Source organism: Canis aureus, chromosome 9 (assembly GCF_053574225.1).
Source record: "Canis aureus isolate CA01 chromosome 9, VMU_Caureus_v.1.0, whole genome shotgun sequence".
NCBI lineage: Eukaryota > Metazoa > Chordata > Mammalia > Carnivora > Canidae > Canis > Canis aureus.
This window is the reverse complement of record NC_135619.1, coordinates 11,584,845-11,608,313: the sequence shown is the minus strand read 5'-3', so window position 1 is coordinate 11,608,313 and position 23,469 is coordinate 11,584,845. Positions and strand designations below refer to the sequence as shown.

Genomic DNA, 23,469 nt, shown 5'->3' with positions numbered 1-23,469 from the left:
TGCCGCATGGCTTGATTTTGTAAATGTTTGAAATATTTTCTAATGTTTAAAATATTTTATATTAAGCAAAATTATTATGTTGTACTGATCATATGCAGTTTAATAATTTTATTCTTTGAAATGATAAAATATAATATTTTATTCTCACTGTTTCTACAGTATAAACTTGTGCAACGTTTTTGGGAGAAATTTTGCTTAGCTTATCAAAAAATATTTTTATAGGGCAGCCCCGGTGGCTCAGCGGTTTAGTGCCACCTTCAGTCCAGGGCGTGATCCTGGAGACCCAGGATCAAGTCCCACATCGGGCTCCCTGCATGAAGCCTGCTCCTCCCTCTCCCTCTGCCTGTGTCTCTGCCTCTCTCCCTCTCTCTGTGTGTCTCTCATGAATGAATAAATAAAATCTTTTAAAAAATATTTTTATAACATATATTTCAATGCAACAGAGGGTTCCATTGGATATAGTAGATACACACAAAGATATGTTTAAGGATTTTAGTGGCAGCACTGTTTAGTGCAAAAAGATTATTTGACAGGAAACTGATTGAATGTTACCCAGCTATTTAAAGATTAAAAATGAATTAGTTCTATGCAGAGTGATAAGATACAGTACATCTATGCAGAGTGATAAGATACAGTACACCAGATATAGTAGAGCAAATAAAACTCATTGCAAAACTATAGAAAGAGAGAACAATACTATTTGCCATAATTAGTATTAGATGTACTTGCTTCTGGAAAGTGTGATACTTTAATTTTCTCTTTTTCAGATAGATTTGAACATCTATTATTCTTACACTATGAAATATAGAAACAGTTTTCTTCTATTCTGGGAGGAGCTAGGCTGGGTTGGGGGGAGATGTCAGTAAATAGGCAGATGACCAGGATGAGAGGTGAGCAGAGGAGATGATAGAGAAAAAAAATGAAGGAGAAGAAGAGAAGGAGGAGAATGTGGAAAAGGAAAAGAAGAACAATAACAACAAAAATAAGAACAAGAGAACAAAAAAGAAGAAAGGACAGAAAAGGAGACAAGGAGTCCAAGATACAAGCATAGGAAGCTGCCTTTGGCTGACTGAGTCTTGCTTAAGTGGAGGCTAGCTACCTCTGTCAGAATTACATCATTTGTTCAATTAACACTCTCTTGGATAATGTGGAATTACATTGGGAATGATGAGAGTTGAATTTTCAGTCTCCTAAAGCTTATGGGCAAGAAAATTTGATTCAAAAGTGACACAAATTTTGGAGGTGATGGATATGTTTATCATTTCGATTGTGATTGATCATTTCATGGATACATAACTATGTTAAAGCATGCTAAATCAACAGCATTAAATATTTTCAAAATATTGTATATAAAGTATAACTCAATAAAAGTTTTTTAAATCCTGAAAAAAGAAAAAAGATAAGCTCTCCTTACTTGCTTCTGTAGGTGTTGCATGGACTTTTGGCACAGTATAAAACAAAAACAAGGTGGATCAAGTCTGCACTTGATACAGTTTCTAATACAGAAACTGCCATTGTTGTCATAATATGTGCAACAGATAAAGAGGTAAAAATATCCATTGAGTAGGTTAGTGTTTATCAGTTTGAGTACAACTCTGCCCAGATTTCCTACATCCTGGGGAAAAGGTGAGTACTTTGGCCCCATCAGCACATACAATATTAAGACCACTCTTTCAAGGAGCAAGAATTTCCCCACAGGGGATCTTATTTCAAACAGATTGCTATTTCTCTGTAGACTCTGGGCCCCACAGACTGGTTTGTGCAATAATTAGAAAGCAGGGCTAGTAAAAACTGTACTAAATCAAACGTCTCTTGTGTGTTCATCCACAGAAAGGAGGATTCTGGGATTCAGGGAAGTCTATCACCATCCACGGTGATGGAGGAAACATCACCCCAGATAGAACCTCCAAAGCATGCCTTACAAGTCTTGAAGTCATTCAGAAAAGGCTAAGGAGCCCAAACTAGCTGAAGAAATTCCTCTGGAAATATTAGCCTACAGTTGCCTGGGTAGAAGGTGTATCAAAAAAGAGGAAGAAACCTAAAGAAGCATGATACAGGACTAAGATCACCTCACTGCTTCAAGATGTAGACATTTAAAACCTTGGAAAAAATCATCTTGAAGAGCACAACTGAGGCCCACACCACTTATCTCTGATAAGGCAGAGGTTATTAAGAATCTGCATAAAATCTTTGGAAATGATATGCTGACTATTAATCAACAAGTTAACCTGATCTCAGTGTTGAACCTCATGCACTCGATCTCTTTTGAAAGGGATGTCGGTGCTGCCTCCAAAATCTGGCAGGAGGATCCTTACCCATACTCCTTCCTCTCTTTTGCTACCTGCTCTGCAAACGTCTCCATTCCATTCCCCTTGACTAGATCAGTCCATTTCTTCATCATCATTATCATCCAGAGAAACTCAGAGAATAAATGAGTTTAACCCAAGAAAGGCTAAAACTCAAAATCCATATCAGAGTGGCCCTGTGAGCCAGCAAGGACAGCAAAACCATGATTGAACTGCAAGGCTTAAACAGTGCAGAAGTTGTCACATCCTGGGATTCATCCCATTTGATGAGGAGAAAATGCTAGTCCTAATTATCAGGCATTTATTTACCAGCCAAACTGCACAGCACAAGATCAGGAAAACTATATCTTTGCTGAAACAGAAGACACAGAAATATTCTCAGGAAGTCACTTTACATCACAACAATCGAGTCTCCAGACACACCAACAAAACAACAGATGAATGTAGTCTTGCTAACACTGATAGAATAAGATCAAACACAGCTAAATATAACAGGAACAACCAGAAGACCTTCCTAAGCAACAGGAAGTTGGCCAGATGCATGCAGGGACTTTAAAGACACCCTGAGAATATTAGATACTAAGAAGTGAGGGAGGGGAGTCAGACCAGTTCCACTAGGCCAACAGAGCACCAAGTAGAGACTTCTCCAGCCACAGGCCTCCAACCAGAGATTCTGGAGGCTTTCAGCCATGTGCACTACCACACTCATGATATACTATATAACTCTCATGATATCCCCTTATTTAGTTGGGCTAGTAGAGTTGTCTATATTTAAAGAAAAGAAAACTTCACACCTTTTTTTTTTTTTTGCTAGATAATAAGTCTCTGTACATCTGTGTAAGTACTGAAGGGAGAAATATGTTCAGATGTGTCACCTGAAGAATGCATGCACAGAGTCTCTGAAGCCTTAATATGCTTTTGAAATAATATATCCTATAATTTGAGTAACTTCATTTTTAAAGCATTTTTTCTCCATTTAAATGCTTTTAGTGTCCAACATTTAAAAGATCAAGTTATGGAGTGCCTGGGTGGCTCAGTTGGTTAAAGCATCAACTCTCGGTTTCAGCTCAGGTCACGATCTCAGGGTAGTGGAATTGAGCCCTGCATCAGGCTCTATACTCAGCAGAGAGTCTACTTGAGATTTTCTCTCTCTCTCCCTCTGCCACTCCTGCTTGTATGTTCTCTCTCACTTGCTTTCTCTCAAATAATTAAATAAATCTTTTTTTAAAAAAATAAAAGATAAAGTTGTTCTGGAGTAGTCTAATTACATATAAAGAAACTGCAAAGGTTTTACATATCAAATAATTTGGCTAAATTAAATTTCTTAATCATTTGTATTTTTTTCTTTGAACACACTGAAGGATAGATATTTTAATAAATAAAGTCATTTGAGGGCAGTCAATAGTTTAAAGAGAAAATATCAAAGGCATCCACAAAAAAAAATTCATGGCAGGGGAAGAGAGGGTATCTGGGATGGGGATTTATTTAACTCAATACTAACAGCGGTTCTGGATAACCTGTGTATATCGACAAAAAGCATACTATCTTTTATTTATTTTTAATTTTTTAAAGATTTTATTTATTTATGAGAGACACACACACAGAGAGGGAGAGACACAGGCAGAGAGAGAAGCAGGCTCCACACAGGGAGCCCCATGTGGGACTTGATCCTGGGACTCCAGGATCATGCCCTGGACCAAAGGCATGTGCTCAACCAGGGATCCCAGACATACTTTTAGAAAGATAAATTCTCTCTCCTTATCTTGAACTCACCCACTGTTCTTTGCTTCACCAATTTGAAGCTGGTTTCTACATGCTGCATGTAACTATCTGCTTCTCTATCTCTTCTCTAAGTCTCCTGTCCTCTTCCTCACTGGACCCACTCTTTCTATTTCCTTTTTCTAGGACCATTTGTCTATGTATCTTCCAGGAAAAGCATTGTCTTGTCACACAAATGGAAACACAAAAATTGGCTTTAACCAATACTGGGTTAATCAGAACGACAAGTAAGTTCATAGTACTTGTCCTAGAATTTGGAAGATGAAAACAAAGAATTTATGAAGCAAGAAAGAAGGAAAGAATTACTTTAAAAAGCCAAACAAAAAAAGAGAAAAATAATTAGATGTCAGATTTTCATAGTGTATGTACCATCAAGAATTTTTGTGCTAAAGATGATGTACTGTTTTGTGTGAACATACCATGTACAACAGAATGTGATATGTTTCCTCTGTTGCAAACAAAAATGTTATATATTAATGTAATTCCATCTCATTTTAGAGAAATTGTAAGCAAAGTGGTTAATGTTGTGAAAACCTACCGAATAATTAAGTGAATGTTTTGATTTTGAATACATCAGGTGGATACTTTCTTGCCTCAGTGAACTGAATTTATTTTTCTTTTCTTTTTACCAATGCTATTCTTTATGTCTTTCACCAACATGATCAGCTTCCAAACTTCAACTCCTGTTCATGTGAATGAGACTGAATTTCTCTTGACTTTCCTCATCCCATACATTCATAATCTAAGTGGTATATATTAAGTCCAAGTTTCAGCCAACCCAAGTAAGCTCTTAGAGATACCTCCAGCTACATGAGCTAACATATTAAATTTGAATTTCTTGTAAATAATATCAAAAAATTGGTGTTATAGTCCACCTTCCTGGGCCTAATACCTTAGAATCCATTCTCATACATGTTTCCTAGGCGTTTGCTGATATATATTAACAAAATCTTGTGATTTCCTTGGTATATAAACTATTTCTTCCTAGCTCATATTGTATAACTGTTTGCCCTGGAGTGATGATTCTCAACTAGTGGTGATTTTTCCCCCAAAGACATTTGTCGATTGCTGGAGTCATCTTTGATTGTACAACTGAGGGAGGGAAGAATTTCCTGGATCTAGTGGATGGACACCTAGGTTACCGCTACATATCCTGGATGCACAAGACAGCCCACACAAGAAAGAATTATCCAGTTCAAAATGTCAGTAGTGCTGAGGATGAGAAAACCCAACATAGAAAATGTTCATATTTGACATTAGTTTTGCAAATAGGAGGTAGCTGTGATAGATCTTTAGAAAGAAGCATCCCCTTCCAAGGCATCTGTTCAAATATGATTATCACAAGGTTTTTTAAGCAGAAAAACCTTTTTGAACACTGGAGAGCAAGCTACTTTCACTAACAAGGGAGTCTCAGAATGGCATGTGGGTTCAAGATTGTCAGTTTCATTTAGATCCAACCAGATGTCCCCAATGCAAGTTTCAGAGTTTTGTTCTCTACCACTTTCCCATGAGAAACCTAGAAAGAGTGTGGATTTACCTGTCATTGTAATTCAGCAACTCACACAATAACATTTGCCATTACATTTTCACCAATATCAGTCATGTAGCTACAAGAAATAAGATATTTTTAAGAGTAACTCTCTGGTTATGAAGTTGTAAGTTAAGTTTAGAAATAATGAAGCTAAGATTGTTATTTCCTCTATATAAGTGCTCAAGTACACACAAAAATATTTCATCCCACATTCTAGTCATTATAGAATTCATTACTTCCATCTGGTCAAGTGTAACAGCCACTCGAGTTCCCAAGAAATGTGCTTCAGTTGGCACTTCATTACAATCAACCACAGTTGGTAGCTTAATTAACTGTGATGCCACTCTAAGTCATGGATTACAGCATCCATTTCCCATTGACAAAAATGCTCAGCACTGTGCTAAAGCTCAAGGGATGGCCAAACAACCTCAAAATCCCGTTTTCAAGGGCCTGTCTCCTGAGACCCATCCAACTTCTTGTGCCCACATTCTTAATCAGTCTGGGTCCCACTAGGAAATAGAAGCAACAGTGATTCAAGGAGAAGTTGAATATAAATAATTACTAACATATGATAAGAGATGTAAGAAAATTCTATAATTCTGCTTAGGGCCATGGTGAAAACTTGGACTGAGGGCTCCTTCCACAAGACTGTGGTTCAGACTTTATCAAAGACATTACAGCTCAGATAGAAAGAGTGAATTTGGAGCTGAGAGGCAAATAAACTGATATCAGGTACATCTCCTAACCTCCACTATGTCCTCTCTCCAATCTTTTTCCAATCATTATTTTATTTGACCAATATTATTGAATAGGTATTATATCTCAGAACTCTTTTCAGTTCTGGAGATAACACAGTAGGTAAGACAAAGCCTCTGCCCTCATGTCATTCAATTAGAGGAGATACTAAACAAGGAAACAAATCAAATAACACATTCTCGGGGTTATAGTGTAAAGAAATTAAAGCAAATGAAATACCATGTTCTCAGTAATTTTTTTGAAACTTTTTTTTTGAGAGAGAGAGAGAAAGAGAGAGAGAGAGAGAAACCCAGGGGGAGGGGCAGAAGGAAAGGAAGAGAGAGAATCTCAAGCAGACTTTGGACTGAGCATCGAGCCCGATGTGGGGCTCAATCTCACTATCCTGAGATCATAACCTGAGCAGAAATCAAGAGTCAAGTGTTTAACCAACTGAGCCATCCAGGTGCTGGTCCCAATAATCTTTTAAAGCAAGGAAAGCAGACTAGGATGATGAATGTGATTTAAGAGTTATTATTATTTTATTTAAAAAGGTCAGAAAAATCTTTCTGAAAAGGTTACTTTTGGACACAGATCTATTACTCAACATCAGCACCTACCAACTAGCACTCTTCTAGTTTTCAGTCAAAATATTGTTTTATTTCATAACTCACATGTAGCTTAAGCAGATGAAGGCTACATTCAATAATAAAAGTGGTCAGGACAAATCTCTAATCCTAGAAGGGTAATGGTATGCTAAGCAAGCTATAAAGATGGAAGCCAAATTGTTTGGACTGAGTAAGCCCAGAGGAGGGTGAGGAAAGCTATCTTAATCGGCACTTACATACCTAAGGTCTGTACTGTAGTAGGGAGACCAGATAACAGATGTATGGAAAATTGCAAAATTCTAGACATTATAATAATGGCTTCTAATCTACTGCCTTTTAAAGTTTGCCCAGATTCAGTATTTGATGAGTGGAGCTATGTTTAAAAGATTCAAGTGCATTTTCCTCTACGTAGGGAGGTATTTGAACATGTAAAATAGGAAGAGGTATTTGAATGCGTAAAAAGGGAAGGAAAGGGTTCTGACACTCTGAAAGTAGCCACTATAGACTATTCCAGGTCCTTATTTACTCTTCACAATATGTAATAGGTAGTTTCAACATTTGCAGATGAGGAAACCTAAGTATCAGAATAAAATGTTTACTGCCCATTTCTGTTTCTGTGCAATGATGTGACACACCAGACAGAAAGATTTTCTTAATTTCAGAAAACTTACATGCCTTGCAGATTTCTTGTTTCCCCCTCTTGGGAATTCTCTATGTCTTCCCATCTCATGTTTCACTTGGGCTAGAGCTTCCAATGGATCATTTCCTCTGTGGTGCAGGCAGTATACTTCATTAATGGAAAAACTGTGTGCCCTGAAATGGTCCATCAGTGCCTGTGACTAAGATCTACTTCACAGTTTCATTTGTCATTCATCCTAAGCTCTGTGCTCCCACTGACATCCATTAGAAATAAAATGTTTTAATTTCCATCTGGTACTTTCTTGTTTACTCCCATTTTCCCAGAGCCTGGAAAAATGAAAGTTTGACTGTTTACTTCTCTCCCACAGAAGTTCAAATAGGAGAGTGTGAGAGATTAAGTATCTTGCCCAAAATCACCTAAATTAATTGGTGCCAGCCAGGACTCAAATCCTATTTTTGTTCTACCATAATTCTCAAAATATGTGCATGATAAATTAGTCCCATCATGAAAAAAATCATGATCAAATAAATTTGGGAATCACTACATACCATAGCATCCCCTTAGAAATTTGAATTATATATTTGCACACTAAAAGCTCTCAGAGAGGGCAGCCCCGGTGGCCCAGCGGTTTAGCGCTCCCTCCAGCCCAGAGCGTGATCCTGGACACCCGGGATCGAGTCCCACGTCGGGTTCCCTTCATGGAGCCTACTTCTCTCTCTATCTCTATCTCTATCTCTGTCTCTATCTCTATCTCTATCTCTGTGTGTCTCTCATGAATAAATAAATAAAAATCTTTAAAAAAATAAAAGCTCTCAGAGACCCAGGTTTTGAAGGGAGAAAAATTTGTTTATTCATTTAATTATCCATTTAACAAATACATATCTAACCTTGACCAAATTCAGGGCATTCTAGGCAAAAGAAATATTATATACCAAGGCAAGAAAAGAAATAGGCTTGTTTGAAGAACTTACTTTAGGCTGATATAGCTGACATGTAGCAGTGACATGAGAGCTGTAAGGGGATGAAGGCACAGAAGCTGGCAAGGGCCAGATCACACAGGAATTAATGGGCTACCGAAAGAAATTTGATTTTTATTCCCAATACAATCAGAAGCCACTGTTAGCCCAACATTAAACTTACTTGGTCATAATCCTCTTTATTCACCTAATGTTTTAATAAACATGTGTTTCTTTACACTTTGCTCACCCCCTTTCTCTGCTGGAAATGGATAGTGACCCAGATAAGCTTTTCCAGGTTTGAGACCATCTCATAGTCATTGTGAACCCAGCACCTAGCATAGACAGAGTAAGTACTCAATAAATGATTGTGGGGTGAATTAAATGCTTGAAAGGATGGAAAGCTATGCCATTTATAAATGTTTGAAAAAACTTGAAATATCTTATCTAGACATCTAGAAAATTTATGTTCAGAAAACGGGACACAAGCTTTCAAATATTTGCAGGGTACTAGAAGATGAATTAGACTTACTCTGTAAGCCTCCAGAGTATGTACCCAGGGGCAATGAATGGTAGTTCCAGAAAAGCAGACAATAAAATTAGTGCATCACGAGGTAGGAAATTTCTAATCATTTGTTCTCAAGCAGAGACTGTAAAAACAATTATGGAGAATATCACAGGAAGAACTTACTCTGTTAAAGGCTAGCTTGCATATTTTAAAGGCCTCTTTCTACCTTAATATTGTGGAGTTCCAAAGAACTGAAGGAAGGGAAATGATTAGATGAAGAGGTAGGTGTAACTGGAAAGAACTTTTGTACAAAAAAAAAATTAATTTTGCAATTAAGGCAGAATAAGACTTATTTAAAAGATTGGGAAGTAAACGAACTTTCAATAAAAGATGTCAGGTTAAAGATATTCTTATTATACTCCTCATTCTGACACTAATATGGAAATTAAAAAAGAATAAAAACTAGAGGCAAAGATTTCATCATCAAGAAAGTCTGTAAAACTCCCAGAACTCCAAGTCAAAACCTGTAAAATCTGTCAATAAATCTAAAGATACTCCCTAATAATTCATAGAATCTTTCAAATTTTTTGTAATAAACAAGAAATCCCTAATAATATAAAATTTTAACAAATGAGACTGGGTCTGTGGAAAGGCGGTAGTGGTGGGAAGGGGCTTCTATTTTTCACTTTGTACCTTTCCCTATCCTTTGAACCTTTTAAGGTAAAGATATATACATTTTTAAAATAATTTCAAAAGGATAAAAGTGGCAGAAGTAAAATTGTACTGAATGTTTTCAAGGAGATATGTCTTAGAGTTATAAATTTGAGTACATGAACAAAGAGTTCCCTGGAGGAAAAGCAAAGGGTTAGCCAATATTAAATATATTCCACCTCTACACCTTTCAATCCTATAAAAAAAACAAGTTCCTGGAAACCTGAACCTCCAGTTTGATTGAAAAAATTTGATTTGCACCACTCCGTAGAGACACCCGGTAGCTAATCAGAAATAACATGTATTCATTAATAAAAATACAGTCCTCTCAACAATAAGCATAAGTCCATGTACAAGACTGTAGGCACAGGCTGAGATTCTAATTGAATTATATACTCTTTTAAGCCTCTAGAGTTTAGGTATGCAACCTATGGGTATCACCTCAACATGCTAATTTCAATGGAAAAAAAATATGAGTAAGTAGGGAGATATTTTCCCCAAATTCCAAGGTTCAAGTAGATTTCACTGAAGAACACAGTTTGTCTTATGTGAAATGTATTATGTTGGAAATATCCTGAATGGTAAGCCATGCTTTAAAGGGAAAATTTCTTTTAATGCCACTTAGAAGAATTGACCTGGAGCTTTACAGAAGTAATTCCATTTGCCTTTCTTTTTTAAGAAATCTACATTCCACCCAAAGCATCTGTAGGCTACAGAATATTATCAGACAACTAATACATCCCAATCAGACTGAATTTATTTATAGACAACGTTCTTTTTGCAATGTTAGATGCCTCATTAACTTGATTCAGCTTGTGCATAGCAAAAATATTCCCTCCCTCTTCAGATTTTTGATAGAGTGAATTATAATTTCTTGTCTCACTCATTATAAACCTTTAGTTTGGAGGACATTTCAGAAATGTGTAGTGCCACTTATGTGAATCCTGGATCACTTGTCCTGGATTAATTATGTGCTTTATTTATTTTTCTTTAGGAGGAATATGAAGTGGCATAGCGACCATTCTTACTTTTTACTTTGCAAGGAAAATAAGTTAAAATTTAATTTTGCTACCAATCTCTTCCCAGGAAAAAAGAAAAGTGAATTTGTGTTTGAGTAGATCCCATTATATACACTATTGTCAAGTTAGAGGGATGTGGATGGGATAAGTTGGGGTTTTAAATCTTCTGGACCCTTAATAATTCAACTCATTTTTAGATATATTCATCTGAGAACAAAACTAAGGAGACTCTGAAAAAACAGTACATATTACTCCCATATTGTGTTAGACATCTTCAAAATTTGAAATTTCCTTTTGAATATCACTATGCCCTCTTAATTGGCTTGCATTTTGATAAGCACAGGAGATAAAGCATTTTTCTTTCTGAAATTTCCACTACAATTGTTCCAGATTTATCATTTTTAAATCAAATTTAATGGGTTAAATTGAGCTCAGGAAAAAGATAATAATTTTTAAAACTAACTTCTATTTCCCTTAAATTCAGTCTTTCATAAATTCAGTGAATTTTCACACAATTAAATAAGAATATTTAATGTTTGGTGTGAAGTGGCCACAAATTATACTGGGAAATATTTCCACATTTTGTTTTGAATAAAATGGCAATTTTGTGAAAAAGAAAAGGCAACTTTCCTTAAATTACAGCCTGCAATGCTTTTAACCTGTGTGATTTTATTAACCTATTCTATATGCCTGAATACGGATTACCCAATATATATTATTTTCATTGTCTGGTAGATGATAGAAAATATACTATCTTGTAGCTCTGATACACTCAAAATTGTTTTAATCAAAGTTAGTAATGTAACTTCAACAACAAGAGGTAGCTTCACTGCTGATTCTCAACACTTAAAAATATGTAGCAGAGGGGGATCCCTGGGTGGCTCGGCGGTTTGGCGCCTGCCTTTGGCCCAGGGCGCGATCCTGGAGTCCCGGGATCGAGTCCCGCGTTCAGGCTCCCGGCATGGAGCCTGCTTCTCCCTCCTCCTGAATCTCTGCCTCTCTTTCTCTCTATGCCTATCATAAATAAATAAATAAATCTCTAAAAAAAAATATGTAGCAGAAATAGGATCACCTAAACAAGTTGTAAACCTCTATTTTTAGTTAAGGAAAAACAGAAATTCTTTCCACTCTGCAAAGCAGATGTTTTTGGTTTTGTTTTTATCCCTTATTATGTGTCTTCTAAGTGAGCTGTTCAGAAGAAAGGATTAAAAGGAAATCTCTAAATATGAAATCCCCTATGTGATTAGAAAAGAAAAAAATTGTAATATTTTTAAGAGCATCTCTACCCAGTGTTTTGTCATCAAAGACCATGACATTAAGTTTTCTCCCCTTCTAGACCACAAACAGTGTTGGATCCATATTATTCGAAAAACATTCTGATTCTCACTAAAACCTGGGAACTTATGCAAAACAGCATGGCCTACATCCATCAGATGGAATACTGTTCTTTGTGATGAGAATAAGAGTAGAGAGTAGAAAGGGTTTGAAGTTAATATGGAGTTCCTAAACTCTTGAAATTGGTATGCCAAGTATATGCCAAATAGTATGGATCATGGTTTAAACATATATGAGTAGCCAGTTGATGAGCTGTCTTTTTCAGAATATGTAAATGGAAAGTTATTTATAAGCAAATGTTTTGGTCCTAGAGAAATTCTGAGTTTACCTGAAGCTTTGAGGCTTCAGGGTACATATGGTAAGCCCAAACTAGCCACCATCTTCTATTCTAATCACAGTTAAAGTCAGCTGTGGGAGGCTGCCGCCCTTGAATGGTTTATAATCAGCTTGAGACATGAAACTGACTCACTTCTGGAAGTGTGGGGGCTGTTCTTTCACTCTTTTCAGTACATGAATGCCACCATAAAATAAGATTAAATGCCCTGGGGTTTCCCCCGCTGCTTCTCTTCCCTATTTGTTAACTTTTCATGGTATGTGGGCTCATACTGTATTTATATTTTCTCAGCTTCAAATTATCTCACTCACAATTTTGCATTGGGCAGCCTGGTTTGCTATACTTCTAAAATAGGACATATTTTCCTATTATGCTATATTTTATCACATTATTTTAAAGAGGTGAATACTTTAAAGATAAATAGATATAATACTAAACTCATTAAAGTTTAATATCTGTCTTGGTGCCCCACTCCTTTCAATTTCATCTCTTGGGAGATTACTTGTGAGCTTCTTTCACACTGTCTAAAGGTAGCTGTAAACTTGTCCTCTAAAATACCATTATTAGGGAATCACACTGCAATTATAGACTTTCTTCCTAAAGCTTCTAAATTTCAAGCTATAGTGTTTTATTTCCTCTTTTAAAAGTATATTGGCCTTCTAAATTATGGACCTATCCTCTAGGATCTTATAGGTATTTACCTTACTTAGGTGGTTATTATTTGAATTTTGAGAAATCTTGTAAAGATCTGTCCTACTTACGTTGTTCTTGCCATAAACTTCAAATTGTCTTCCTCAGCAATTCCACAAAGGTAAAAATCTAGTGTGATTGCATTAGCCTGGAAATTATGCCATAAAGGCAGTTCACTTGTAACCATAAACTAGAAGTATAAAGCTTATTGGTACCATGGAACAGAATAATAGAGAGAGAGAGAGATTAAACAATACTTTTTAAAATCTTTCTCTATCATGGACACAGGCATAAGCAAATTCTTTGAACCCCCCAGTATGCTTATCATAGCACTATTGCCAAGGAGTGTTAGCCATATATTAATACACCCTTGTGTTGGCCCCACACTGACTAAGGTACTGCTAGCTCTTACTATGGTGGAAAAATATTATAGGCTTTCTCTGAATTCCAAGATTCTCTGGTATTGGCATAGTATCTCTGCCCCTTACCTGGACTAGATTAGTACCAATTAGTACCAATCAGTACCAATTAGTTCTAATTGTACCATATGGATAACTTCTGTATATTTTTCAGTTTGTAAGTAGTCATTTAGTTCTGACATTTTTGTTCCCTCTTCAATACCATCCTTGACACTCTCCCTCATTTTTGACAGTGTATTCATCCTCATTATGCACTACATTACCAACCTCCATCTCGGGTCTTTGATCCCAGAATTTTAATCTCATATCACTGATCATCTAGCATGTAGAGTACATTCAAGATGTATGTTCCATTTTATAAATTGCAATTGCATAAAGGCATTAAAGCATGACATTTAAAAAGCACTAAACAATCAACAAATTGACTCTTACCTCTGGTATTAACATAGCTGTATGAATCAGGATTCAACTACTTGTTTCCTTGAAAATAATTAAAACTCAATTAGAAAAATTTTCAAACTCTCACAATTCCAATTTTACTAAAATGGGAGACACTTATAATCTAGACTTTCCAAATTGATGAACAAGATCCCAAAGCCATGTGAGATCAAATCTCAAAAAGTTCCACCAAAAAATAAGCTCTGAAGGAAAGATGTATCCACTGAAATGCAAAAAACTATATACTCTTATTTCTGTTGTGGGTACATCTAATGACGTGAGCTGCACTGTGTCAGCTATAATACTACTGACCCAGTCTAGTGCCACTAACAGAGGAGTCAGGAAGATACAAATAATAACACAAACACTGCACATGTTCTGAAAATGTCTTTCTCTGACATTTGAGTAAAAAAAGAGATTTTGTGTTGTGAAAATCTAGCAAACTTGCCATTCTTTCCTGACTGTTCTCCAGCCTAAGAATTTCCTACTAATAGCTAGTTGAGGAAATATAAAATCAGTCAGTGATGAATAATAAAAAATAAATAACACAGACATTAAAAGGAGAAAAAAGTACAACATAGGCAACAAAGAGAATACTCAGCAGGAAAAGATACTACAAAGAAAATACAATTGTAGCAAAATATTTCGGCAAGAACTTTAAAAACATAACAAAGCAAACTACTCTCTGAAGGAAGACAGAAATACAGAACTCAAAGAATAAATGGAAAAACAGTAGAATGAAATAAATTGTAAGTTGGCAGTACTTGGAAAAGAATTAGAAGGAAAAACCTGTCAGTGTTAAAGACAGAATTCAGATGACTACAGGGGTTTAGGCTTCTACATGATGGAGAAAACCGCACAGGATTTACCACCTACCATTACCAACTAGAAAAATAGGAAAATATAAATAAAGTGTTTTAAACATTGCACAACAGGCATTATATGATTCTGATCACTCACAGAAGAGAAAAAAAATAGGTGAGCTTTATAATCAAACTAGATTTCTGCTTGGAAGAACTTCCTGGACCATGCTCTTAGGAGGTAGATCCCAAGCAGACCTCAGTCATGTAGATGAGTCTGAGGCAAAGACAACAAAGAATGTGTGTCAAATAATTCCCAGAAATCACACACACACACACACAAAAAGGAGTGTGTGTGTGTGAAGAGTTCAAGTTCCCAAAAGTCGGAGTATAGATTCCTCACTCACTGAATACCTACCTAGAGCATTCAATAGAGACACCAAGAAAGCTAAACTAGACCTAATGTAGACTGTCCCAAACCCACTCTACCATGGCTTCAAAGAAAGTCCTGATAGGATAAAACTGAACTGTAAGGAACTTAACTGCTTGGCAGAACAAAGTTATATATTAACAAATAACAATTTGAAGGAAAGTTTTAAAAATATAACACTCAGTGGCATGAAATTTATAATGTACAGCATTCAGTAAAATATTGTTACACGTGTGAGAAAGCAAGAAAATTAAATCCATAGTTAAAAGAAAAATCAGCCAACAGAAAAAGACCACAAGTGATAAAGATGAAAAAAATCGAAAAACTAACTTTCAAATAGGTATCCAAAAATACGCTCAAGAATTTAAAGAGTAACATGAACACAATGAAGAAAAACATGAAATACATAGCAAAAATATAAAACTCTAGAGAAATAAATACAATATGTGAAAAGATAAATTCACTAGATGAAATTAACAATGGATCAGATGTAAAATATTTTCACTCATATAAAGAAAAATTGAGTGTTTAAGACAAATATTAAAAATTCATTTAAAATTTTAGGTAGAAATACAATGTACAGCAAAAATAGCACAAAAATCATAGGAGGAAAATGGTATATGATTACTTGAAGATATATTGTGATGAAAGTATGTCAATCATAATCTAAACAGGGGAAACTACACAGTAGTTTGAACAAGGTAAGTATATTATAAAAGAAACTTTAAAATCTGTTTATTTTTTTGAAAATAAAAACATGAAATATAAACTAGAGAATGACGAAATTGGTTCTCTTTATATACAGAGTGGAAAGAATCACATGGAAGGGATATGGGATAGAGTGACACTGTTATGAGTATGCTTTTTTAAATAGTTGCTATTTGGAAGTACTCATAATCAAAAACTTAAACTAAATCAACACGTAACAAGAATGGAGGGAAACACCTAAAAACTAAATGCAAACCAAAAAAGAAAAAGGAAAGAAAGAGGGAAAGAAAGAAAGAAAGAAAGAAAGAAAGAAAGAAAGAAAGAAAGAAAAGAAAGAAATCAACGGTATTTCAAATAAAGGACATAAATGCACTGAAAAAGGAAAATATAATAATACAAGTAAGTTTTAACACAACACTTTGATTATATACTGTCAATCTAGGGAAGAGAAAGAACTAACAAATTTTGAACTATTTTAGTACATTTGTCGTTCTGTGTATAGATAATCAAACAAATGAGCTGTGAGTCATTGTGAATCAGGGTTTTCCCTGTGGAAGAAGGGAGATACAAATAAAAAAAAACTATAGATTCAGTTTGCAATTGAAGGCATCAATATGCACTCTTACTTTCATATGTACATGCATATCATAGTTCTGGTGAAAGGGTCTAGAGGCAATAATGCACCAATAATGAGCATATCTATTGTCACAAAAGAAAAAAATAAAAGGTGGGTCAGAAAAGTGCAAAATTAGTCTAGAACATCTTATTGTATAAGAGTAATAGTATCCAAAAACAGGATGAGGACAAATGCCAAGAAGACAGAGAAACCAGCCTATAGGGTCTCCTGTTGGTCAAATCTAGAACAATTTGAGACTCAAAATAAATAAGATAGTAATGGAGTGTAACCCGATAATAAAAATAGAATCCTTAAGTCCATACTGATGAAAGATGATAAATAGATAGATGAGGGATTTATAAATATATGATAGGGGGAAGGATGGAGAGAGAGAAAGGATGATAGATAGATAGATAGATAGATAGATAGATAGATAGATAGATAGATGATAGATAGATAGATAGAATATTATCTCCATTACAGTAAGATGACACCACAAATACAGAGAGAGTAATAGAGTTGGAAAATTATTATTTTGCAACCCTCATAGTAAAGAGCGGTTCAAATAAAAATCACAAATGGATGCTAAATCCAGGGGTAAAATTAGGATAAACAGCAGGATATTTACATGATCCTTAAATGCTTCCCTGAAGAATTGCTTATTGGTTTCAAGAATAAAATAGTAATCATGCAGTGGAGAACCAGATGATCAAAATTAAGATCAACAATGTGGACCCCTGAATGTGATACCATGAAAAGGATATCTCCTTTGTTGTATTCCAGCCAGTGTATACAACCTGAGTCTCATCATGAAGAAAAATCAGACAACTCTAAATTGAGGAACATTGGATAAAATAATTGGCCTTGACACAGGTCAATATTATGACAGATTTTTTAAAAGTTTGGGGGTGACTGGCTGGCTCAGTAGAGCATGTAATTCTTGATCTCAGGGTTTTGAGTTTGAGCCCTATGTTGGGTGTAGAGATTACTTAAAATATTTTTTAAAAATTAAGTCTGAAAAAAAATTAAGTCTGAGGAAGTTTCCAACTTAAAGTAAACAACAAAAAAGGCATAGAAGTTAAATATACTTACTACATGACCCGAGAGTGGATACTCTACCAGTGTTAAAGATATTATAAAAGGAATGCTTGGCTAGCTCAGTTGGAAAAGCATGTGACTCTTGATCTTGGGGTTGTGAGTTCAAGCCCTATGTTAGATGTAGAGATTACTAAAAAAATTAATAAACTTAAAAAATATTATAAAAGATATTATTGGGAAAAAATTTAAAGGCATAAAAACATTTTATCAAAGTTAAGTTTCTTAAATTTGATAACTATATTTGGATTACATAAGAATATTTTTTTTCTTAGGAATCACTAATTACTCGAGTTTTAAAGGAAGAAAGGGCTTAATACATACAACCAACTCTCAAATGATTTAGAAAAGTTAATCATACATACATATGAGAGAAAGACAGTGTGCATGGGAGAGATGATACAGCAAACGCGGTAAAATATTAAAAAGTTAAAAATCAGTAAATATGAAAAATATCTAGACATTTTCCATACTATTCTTATAACATTTCTGTAAATTTAAAGTGTTTTTTTCAAATTTTAGTTTAAGTATGTCATTTACAAGTATGTGGTGAATAGTATAGCAATCAATAGTATTTAATAAATTATTATATATAGTGTAATAAAAGTCTGGTGAAGTTTAAATAATAAAAATCAAAACAAAATATTCAAAATTTGTGGAAAGGGATGCTGTGGAGAGAGGTAGGAAAGGGACTTACTTTAAATAAATAAAACATTAGCAATACACACACACGCACACACACACACACACATCCCTACTTAAATAGAAAGATTTAAACATGGAGTGCTTCTGGGCAGCCCGGGTGGCTCAGCAGTTTAGCATCCCCTTCAGCCCAGGGCCTGGTCCTGGAGACCCAGGGTCGAGTCCCATATCAGGCTCCCTGCATGGAGCCTGCTTCTCCTCTGCCTGTGTCTCTGCCTCTCTCTTTCTCTGTCTCTCATAAATTAATTAATTAATTAATTAATTAAATCTTTAAAAAATAAAATAAAAATAAACATGGAGTGCTTTCAGAGTCTGCAAGTAAGCATTATCAGCAATAGCCAAATTATGGAAAGAATCCAAACGTCCATTGACTAATGAATGGATAAAGAAGTGGTATAGGGGAGATCCCTGGGTGGCTCAGCGGTTTGGTGCCTGCCTTTGGCCCAGGACTTGATCCTCGAGTCCCAGGATGGAGTCCCACGTCGGGCTCCCGGTGCATGGAGCCTGCTTCTCCCTCTGCCTGTCTCTGCCTCTCTTTCTCTCTCTCTCTCTCTCTCTCTCTCTGTCGTCTATCATGAATAAAATCCTTAAAAAAAAAAAAAAAAGGAAGTGGTATAGGGATGCCTGGGTGGCTCAGTGGCTGAGTGTCTGCCTTCCACTCAGGGCTTGATCCTGAAGTTCTGGGATCCAATCCCTCATCAGGCTCCCCGCCAGAAGCCCACTTCTCCCTCTGCCTATGTCTCTGCCTCTCTGTGTGTCTTTCATGAATAAATAAATAAAATATTTTTTAAAAAAGAAGTGGTATATGTACACAAGGGACTATTACTCAGCCATCAAAAATAATGAAAATTTGCCATTTGTGAGATGGGCAGAACTAGAGGGTACTATGCTAAGTAAAATAAGTCAGTCAGAGAAAGACAAGTACCATATGATTCCACTCATGTGGAATTTAAGAAACAAAACTGATGAACACACACGAAGGAAAAAAGAGAGAAGCAAGCAAACCGTAAGAACTCTGAACTACTGAGAACAGACTGAGGGTTGCTGCAGAGGATGTGGAAAGAGGCACTAAACAGTGATGGTAATTAAACAGGGCATTTGTTGTGATGAGCACTGGGTGTATATGTAAGTGATGAATCATTAAATTCTATTCCTGAAACCAACATTATATTATATATTAACTAACTAGAATTTAAATAATAATTTGAAGGAAAAAAACAGAAACAAGAAATCTGCAAGTAGTCATTATCAGAGCTGTAGATGCAGATAATGATAAACAAGGAAGTTACAAGAAATTCGAAGTTATAAAGCAACTGAAGGAGAAGAACAGAAGAGAAAGGGCAGATAGATAGCACCAGAAAATTTTTAAAAAGAAAACCTGAAGTAATGGACTCTGTCCACTTAAGCTGCTTTCACATTCCCTCTTCCCTTGGTGAGAGTTGATCTGACTGAGCCAGACTGGCAGACCTCAAAGGTTCACTGGAAATAAAGACTGGAAGACATCCTGGCTTGGTAGGAGGCAGGAATGAAATCCAATAGAGTGTTTAGTATGGACTTGTCGATATAACCTTTTATTTTAGAATAGTTTTAGATTTACTGAAAAGTTTCAGAGGTAGTACAGGGAACACTCATATACTACATGTTGTTTCTCCCATTATAAACATCGGATGTTGGTATGCTATGTATGTCCCAATTAATAAACAAATTCTGATACATTATGATTAACTAGAGTTCATATTTTATTCATATTTCCTTATTGCTTATCAAAGGCTCTTTTCTATTCCACACTTCCACCCATGATATCACATTAGTTGTCATGTCTCCTGAAGCACCTCATGATTGTGACAGTTACTCAGATATTCCTTGTTTTGGGTGATCCTGCCAGATTGGAGGAATACTGGTTAGGTGTTTTGTTCAATGTCCCTCTAGCGGGGAGTTATGTGTTTTAGAGAGGAAGACCACATGGGTAAAGTGCCATTCTTATCATATGCCATGAATACATATTATTGGTATGAACCGTCATTGTTTATGTTAATCTTGACCACCTGGCTCAGGTGGTATTTGTCTGGTTTCTTCACTGTAAAGTTACTCTTTCTCCCCACCTTTTCATTCTGTACCCTTTGGAAGGAAGTCACTATGTGTAGCCCACACTTAAGATGTAAAACGTTATATTCTGTCTCCTTGAGGGTAGAGGCTCTATATAAATCATTTGGAATTCTACTACACAGGCTATTTGTCTGTTCATTCCCATTTGTTTGTTGACTCAACCACTTATTTATATCAATTGGATTCATGGATGTTTATCTTATGCCTTGGAATATAATTCAATACCACTTTATTTTGATGCTCAAATCATTTCAGCTTTGGCCATCAGAGGCTATTTCAGTTGGTTTCTGTATCCCTTTGACATACTGCCATCACTGTGTGTGTGTGTGTGTTGAGTACTTCCTTACTTTCTGACAGTAGAAGGTTATCCAGGCTCACCTGTATTTATATATATCTGTATATGTATATATAGAGAGAGATAGATAGATATAGATATAGATATAGATACACACACACACACACACACACACACACACACATTCCCTGCCAAAGCCTTAGAATCAGCTTTTTCTCCAGGGAGCCCTAGTTCCTTTAATAGGAGAATGGCTTTAGAAACCAAGATCTACGTGTTAAGTGTACTAAGTGTGCTTGTTGCTACTAGGTGTCTTTTCTTCTAGACCCTCTCATCTAACAGAGTAAGAAAATATATGGGTTTATATATGGGTTTTGTATATGCAATATGTATATTATAGTAATGTCTATAAATATTACTATCTGTATCCTTCTGACTTTATATTAACCTAAGATGAGTTAATGCCAATGTTTCCCACTCTATTTTATTACCAAATAGGCCATTCTAGCCTTTTCTTATTTGTCTGTATTCTCCAGCTCCAACAGTGAGAAACATGGCTTCTACCATCTGCCATCCATCTACCTAACTGTTGAATTTTAGCATATATGCATAGTGGCTTCAGAATTGTTAACCCATACCTTTATGGAAAACAAATAGTAATTGAAATTATAACTGTTTATGTGCAATGCCTTTGCCGTTGGTCTCACAGACTCCACTCATTTCCAAACTTACCATGGCCAGAACCTGTACTCCCCATCCCTACAGTGAGGTTGTTTTGTTAATGTCATAAAGTTAGATTGTTCTGTGACAGTATGCATTCCATTCTGAGATCTCCCAACCTTCTGAAAGATTTTTTTATTTGCATACATCAAAATTCATTCTAGTTCTATAAAAAGTCCTATGGGTTTTGACAAAGGCAGAATGTTGTGTATCCATCACTCCTCCATCATATATAAAACTTATCTCCACAAACCCCTGCTTCTTGACCTGAACCAACCTGCCTGCAAACATCATCAATGGATATGCCCTTAAAAATTTATTATCCTTAAAAAAAATTCATAAGGGGCACAATCCACCCCCCTACTTTCAATTTTCCATACTCCCCAGCTGGAATCTCCTCAGCTTCTTTTATCCCCTACTCCCTCAACCCCCACTCCCAGCTGCCTGCATTTCCTTAAGGAAGGATTTTTTTTCCCCTTCTCTTCCTCCCACACAGTAGGACTGTATGACTAGACCAGACAAGCAGTAGAACTTTCCAAGAAGTAACTTCACCAAGATGTCCAATGATAAGTAAAGATCCAATGATGAGAGCACCAACACCAACAGTGGTAGTTCAGATGCAGACCAGAGAGACCTCACTGCTCCAGAGCCTGAAGAACAAGAAGAAAGAAAATCTTCAGTCACCCAGCAAACAAAACAAAACAAAACAAACCCCCAATCTCTCTATCAAAATGACTGCTAAATTTCTGTTACTGAGAAAAGACTTCAGAAGGAGCTAACTGAAGCCATCCATGTCCCTCTTCCCTACTACCATGCTGAGCCTAAAGGAGATAACATTTCTGAATGGAGATTAACTATATATTTGGCCCACTAGGTTGCATGCATTGAAGGTGGTGTGGTTTTTCTGGATACCATGCTTTCATCCAATTATTCATTTAAGCCACCAAAAGTTACTTTCCACACCAGAATCTATCACAGCAACATCAACAGTCAAGGATTTGACTGTCTGAATATCCTTAAAGAAAACTGGAATCCCACTTCCACAGTTTCAAAGATTTTGCTGCTGACTCGTTCCCTTTGGCAGACTGCAAGTCTCCAGATACTACAGTTGGAAGCATTGCTTCTCAGTATTGACCAACAAAGCAGAACATGAGAGAGCGGACACCCAGGACTCCAAGATGGCTTCGCCCATACCAGTGAAGGAAAAGAAGCTCATGGAGGTGAAACTAGGAGAGCTGCCAGGCTGGATACTGATGCGGGATTTCACCCCTAAGGGCATTGCTGGAGCATTTCAAAGAGGTTACTGCCGGTATTACAACAAGTATATCAATGTGAAGAAAGGGGGTGTTGCTGGGATTTCTGTGGTGCTGGCTGCTTATGTGCTTTTCAACTACTGTCGTTCTTACAAGGAGCTCAAACATGAACGGCTACGCAAGTACCACTGAAGAGGGCCCAGTGTGGAAGCACATTTGGCATTCCTGACCATGACTTTTGCCTGGCATCCTTGAATCCTTCCATTGCTTAATTCACAATTAATATCCAATAAAAGTTGACTGGTACTCGAAAAAAAAAAAAAAAAAGCAGAACATGACAAGAGATAGAGAACAGCATTCACATAATTTCTATGCAATGTGAAGGTACAGGGACACCTTCTCACTGTGCTGCAAATCTTTTTTAATTTTTAAAGATTTTATTTTTAAGTAATCTCTGCACTCAACATGGGTGCAAACCTACAACCCAGAGATCAAGAGTTGCGTGCTCTAGTCACTGAGCCAGCCAGGTGCCCCTATGCTGCAAATCATTATAGCCTTTGCAATACGGAATTCTGCTGTTGTTGGGGAGGAAAAAATTTCCTTCTACCACTGTAGGTTTTTTGGCTGGTCTGATAATCAAATTAACATAAAACAGATTAACAGGAGAAAAACAAATTTAATTACACACATATGGAGATCCCATAAAAATATGAGATGAGAGGACAAGTCAGGCAGGTGAAG

At 36.1% G+C, this 23,469-nt stretch overlaps 1 long non-coding RNA gene and 2 pseudogenes across 1 annotated transcript; 2 read left to right on the top strand and 1 right to left on the bottom strand.

Annotated features, from left to right (window-relative positions):
• Nucleotides 1-9,084: 9,084 nt before the first annotated feature.
• LOC144320392 (uncharacterized) lies at nt 9,085-21,513 on the bottom strand. Its single transcript, XR_013385926.1, has 3 exons — nt 21,488-21,513; nt 14,001-14,048; nt 9,085-9,202 (listed from the first exon to the last, which is right to left on the bottom strand). It is a non-coding gene; the product is annotated as an uncharacterized LOC144320392 (long non-coding RNA).
• A 518-nt stretch (nt 21,514-22,031) lies between these two features.
• LOC144321348 (ubiquitin-conjugating enzyme E2 E3 pseudogene) lies at nt 22,032-22,638 on the top strand (annotated as a pseudogene).
• On the top strand, nt 22,636-23,026 carry LOC144320032 (ATP synthase F(0) complex subunit f, mitochondrial pseudogene; annotated as a pseudogene).
• Nucleotides 23,027-23,469: the final 443 nt, after the last annotated feature.